The sequence below is a fragment of the Dipodomys spectabilis genome, unplaced genomic scaffold (assembly GCF_019054845.1).
Source record: "Dipodomys spectabilis isolate Male_0828 unplaced genomic scaffold, ASM1905484v1 ptg000030l, whole genome shotgun sequence".
Classification (NCBI taxonomy): domain Eukaryota; kingdom Metazoa; phylum Chordata; class Mammalia; order Rodentia; family Heteromyidae; genus Dipodomys; species Dipodomys spectabilis.
The window spans coordinates 5,746,673-5,751,982 of NW_024870707.1; the positions used below are offsets into that span (position 1 = coordinate 5,746,673).

The 5,310-nt window shown below is 41.0% G+C and overlaps 1 pseudogene; it reads left to right on the top strand.

Annotated features, from left to right (window-relative positions):
- Nucleotides 1-2,395: 2,395 nt before the first annotated feature.
- Nucleotides 2,396-3,312, top strand: LOC122105061 (annotated as a pseudogene).
- Nucleotides 3,313-5,310: the final 1,998 nt, after the last annotated feature.

Sequence of the window (5,310 nt, forward strand, 5' to 3'; positions counted from 1 at the left end):
TATTTTATTGTAAAGATGCTGTACAAGGGTTACAAAAACATGAGTAAGGCAATGAGTACATTCCTTGTCAACCAATTTTACCCCTTCCCTTGTTGATGTCCCACTAACTATTATTCTTAGAAGGTATATTTAACTCTGGAATCTTGTCTTTCTCACATATGTGCATACATATAGAATACCATGCAACTTCAAGTCTAGTTTCCTTACTAATTAAGTAATAATAATAACCATGCCATACAAACACACATACACAAATACTTCATTTATTTATAAATCCCTTATTACTGGCTGTAGAACTCAGTTCATGCTAAAAGACCATGTACCATAAATTGCACAAGTGTAATATCTTCAAGGGGCAGGATCATCAATAGAAGTTGAAGAAGTAAATACGGGCCAAGAGGATAGTAGTTAGTTTAAGGTGGATATAATTCCTCAGATTTCAAGACAGAAAAAAAGAAAAGGCAGAACAGCTTTCAGTATTGTTACTACACAAGAATGGAGTCAAATAAAATATTTCCCAACATGGAACTTGGTATCTTAACACATTCGAGAGCTGAAGATGGATTTTCAGTTCTTGGCCTTCGTGATTTGGCTCTGGTATGAGAACAATGAGAGAAAGAATGTGATTGAAGAATAGTAGACTTTTTTTAAACCAAAGTTAACTTACGGATGTCAAGGAAGAAATTTTTGACAAGTACGGTTCACATGAAATAGCCATTCTATCCTTGCAATCAGAACAAACTAAGAAATATGGGAGAGCACAGCTAATCTTAGGGTGGGAGTGTGGAAGAAGAGGCAAATTGTGGAGAGAAGGTGGAAGACTTCAGAGTAAATCTCAACTCTGGCTGCATGTCAACCTCTACTTTGATCAAAGCAGCATAGAGACCATTACCCCCATCCTAACAGCATGATAGCCAGTGCTTGTTGGGCCTGTCTTCCACTCAGTGTTATGTTGCCTTTTATGTATTACCTTGTTTCTTTCTCAGAGTGATCTCATTCATGTCCTCATTGTGCAGCTGGAAATACAATGCTTGGGGAAGATAGTTACCTCTTCAGCAGTGGTTAAGTATGCCAGAAATCAAAGATGCTATTCCTGCATTCAGAAATGACCTCTAGAGGCTGAAGATATCCCCAGCACACCTGCAACCATACCACATTTACTATGCCTAGCGTTGTGATAATGCATTCAGGAACGAAATCCTTTGACAAGTTAATCAGAAATGTATTGTTTTTCCAGCTGCAATAGCAAAAAAGATGGTTAATTGTACATGGGTCACATTTGGCCACAACGATGACCAGAATTGGCCTAGAATGTCACATGTCCAAGCACAGGGCCAGCAGGAGCTGCTTGGTTATGAGCAAGGTGGGGGGAAGTTCTAGATCTATTGAGAAGTCATAGACAGTGGCGTGTAGTGCAATCAGTTCTATCAGTGTCCTGGCCTCGGGCATTCCTTGCTTCTGCTCCTCTGGCCTCAGTGGGTGAACAAGTTGGTTTAGTTGGACCTCTGCTTCATCTTTCTTCTTTTGTGCCTACACATTCGCTTCTTCTTCCTCCTTGATCTTCTGGCCAGTGGTTTCTAAGAAGATGGCACTAAGTCTGAGAATGTGTGTTGTTTTGAGCTATCTAATGGTCAACCCATGTACATGTGCTCATATTAATAAGCCTGAGTGAGAGAGGAGAAGGTTGAAATGCAAGTCAGAGCCTTTTAGTTCATTTGGGATCTAGTAGCATTTCAAAGAATTATTATTTCACTGTTAAAAGATTCTGTTCGCCTATTTATTTCATCTCTCAGGAGAGACAAATACAGTTAATGAGATATTATTAGTGATGAGGTCTTCATCATTCACTCAGTTCCCTCTGACATCCAAACACTGAGAAACACTGGGATGCAATTACAACTAGTAATGTAAATTTAATTAATTATTTTTGTACTCATTCTAGACTTTTAGACACTGTTACTCCTCGGCATGGTTAAAGGTGGCATAAATCCAGGACAGAAGTTGTTAACTGATTTCATGTAAATGCAAATAAATCACCCAACATTTTGCACTACATAATTTATATTAATCTACCAAGAAGGACAGTGAATTCACATCTAAGTGTCCATAGGCACTGCTGGCAGGTTAGTATCTTGCAAGTATCAGTTTCCTGGGCTGAGGAGAAGCACATTGGAAGATAGATTCAATTATACAAGTCCTTTTCATGTGTAACCCTATTAACAATTAATTTACCCACTTTGGTTCTCAAACCAAAACTCAAAGTTCAGGTTGTTAGTAAGATGACCAAAATCATTGTTCTTGTACTTATACTTTCCAATTTCCACTCAAGTTCCTGATCATCGTGCTTCTTTGTCCTCTTGGCTGTAGAACACATAGAGACTCTCAAGCAACACGGATGGAGAACAGGACAGAAGTGATAGAGTTCATCCTGCTGGGACTGACCAGCGACCCAGACCTGCAAGTTCTGCTCTTCATCACCTTCCTCATCATCTACATCATCACGCTGGCTGGGAACCTGGGGATGGTCCTGTTGATTCTCTTGGACTCTCGTCTCCATGTATGTGTTCCTTGGTCACCTGTCTGTAGTGGATTTGTGTTACTCTACAGCTGTCACTCCAAAGGTCATGTCTGAGCTCCTCGTAGGAGACCAGGTCATTTCCTGCACTGCTTGTGCCACTCAGATGTTCTGCTTTTCAGGCTTTGCTAGTGCAGAAAATTACCTGTTGGCCTCGATGGCCTATGATCGCTATGCAGCAGTGTGTAAACCCCTCCATTATACCACCACCATGACAACCAGTGTGTGTGCATTTCTGGTCATGGGTTCCTATGCTTGTGGCGGTGTGACTGCTATCATTAACATTGGGAACATATTCAGCCTCTCCTTCTGTAGGTCCCGTGTGGTCCATCATTTCTTCTGTGATATGCCAGCAGTTATGCCTACATCTTGCTCAGATATACATGTTCATGAGCTCATTCTGATCTATGCGGCCAGCTTCAATATCTTTTTTGGTCTCCTAGTCATCTTAATCTCCTACACCTTCATTTTTCAAAGCATCCAAAAGATGCATTCCATTTCAGGACATCAGAAAACGATCTCCACCTGTGCCTCTCACTTTACAGCTGTCTCCATATTCTACGGGACATGTACTAAAGGCCCAGCTCCAGTTATTCCATGGACTTTGACAAATTTTCATCTGTGTTTTACACTATGATCATCCCTGTGCTGAACCCTATGGTCTACAGCCTGAGGAACAAGGAGGTGAAGAGTGCATTCACTAAGCGCTTATTTCCAAGGCGAAGTTATCCTTGTGATTTCTTATTTTAAGGTTTTAGATGTGTAGTATCTGGAATTCTCCCATGGTCTTCTCTGTACTGAGCTACACTATATTATCAATATTCAGTACTAAAATCTTACTGCTTCAATCTATCGCTGCATAAAGGTAACAGTATGTCCAGAAACATAATTCCTGAGTAAGAATGTATATGATATCTTTGAATCTCCTTGTAGAATACATTATTAACTGTATCAATATATTCAGCCAATTTCCCTGCCAATTTTTTCCTATCACATTCAATGCGAATGTATGCAAGCAGAACCTAAAATACCCAGTCCATGCAGGTGTCCTGTATGGACACATGGATTTGTGGAGTCAGTTTGCTGGAATGAAATGTGTTTTGGTGGTTTGTAGCATTTATTTTCAAGCATGCATTTAACTAGATATAGGGTACTTAGATGGGTAATAAGATATTTTAATCTGTGTACAATCTTGAAGGTGCTTCTCAAAGTGCTCTGTTTGAGCCTGCAGATCTTTACTCATGCATACAAATGGTCATCATGCAGTCTATTGAAGGCTCATCTGAATAGGGCAAAAGATATGGACAGAATAACAACCTCATGTCTTCTCTAATTGAGAAATCCATCACCTCTATGCTTTAGACATCAGGTCTATGGGCTCTTAAGTCCTTGGCCTTGAAGACATACATTAGCCATTCTTTACCTATGATTCCTGGGCCTTTGAACTCTGGATGAATCTCATCCCTGTCTTCCCGGTTCTTTAGCTGGCAGATAGCAGCACATCAAGGGTCTTTTCTTCTCTACTTACATGAGTCCACACCACAACAAATTTGCCCCTTTGTGCATATGCCCATGCTACCAATTCTGTTTCATATAGAACCTGGACTAATAGAAGTTTGATATACTTTTGGGTATTAGAACATGATTATTTGTGATAGTCTCATATTTTCCACTTTTCTAAGAGTTATACTTTGCAAAACAATTGAGGAAGACTGTACTTCCCCCCCCCCCTTTTTTTTGCTTGAACTAGGGGCCTGGGTACTGTCCCTAAGCCTCTTTGTGTTCAAGGCTAGTTCGCTACCACTTGAACCACTGAGCCACGTCTGGCTTTTTCTGAGTAGTTTAATGGAGATTAGAGTTTCATGGACTTTCCTGCCTGGCTGGCTTTGAACCACAATCCTCAGATCTCAGCCTCCTGAGTAGCTAGGATTACAGGCGTGAGCCACCATGCCCAGTTGTCCTTTAGCTTTTTTGCTCAAAGCTATCAGTCTACCACAGTTCCACCTTTGGCTTCCCTTCCCTCCCTCTCTCCTTCCCTCCCTCCTTCCCTCTCTCCTTCCCTCCCTTCCTTCCTTCCTTCCTCTCTCCCTCCCTCCCTCCCTCCCTCCCTCCCTTCCTTCCTTCCTTCCTTCCTTCCTTCCTTCCTTCCTTCCTTCCTTCCTTCCTTCCTTTCCTCACTCTCGCCCCTTCTCCCTCCCTCCTCCCTCTCCCCCATCCCCTCTTTCTTTCTTTCCTCTCCCTTCCCCTCTCTTTCTTTCATTCTTTACTGTTTAAACTTAAGGCCTTGTGGGTATTCTACCACTTGAACTACATCTCTAGCTACTTTTCTAGCCACTTTTTGCATAGATTACTTTTAAGGTATGGTCTTGAAAATGCAGCACAACAACTAAAAAAACAAGATCAACAAGCTATTCACTATGGCTATCATTCCCAAGTGAAATGGATTGAAGTTTCTTAAGTACTCATAACTGATGAGGAATCAGCATTTCCTGTTCACTCTATATAGTACACTTACATGTTGCCTGGACATGCTGAACAGAATTAGAATTTGGATTTAAAAAGTAATCTTTTTTTTTGAGATTCCCATATAGAAACACTACTCCCACCACTGTAACTGACCCTTAGTTGTACCTACCCACTAAACTCTAATGAAAAATGACAGGAAATCCACAGCATGCCAGTGATACTTGCATTGTGTATTCTGTAGTCTGGCCTCAGTGTGTTTGTTGCATAGC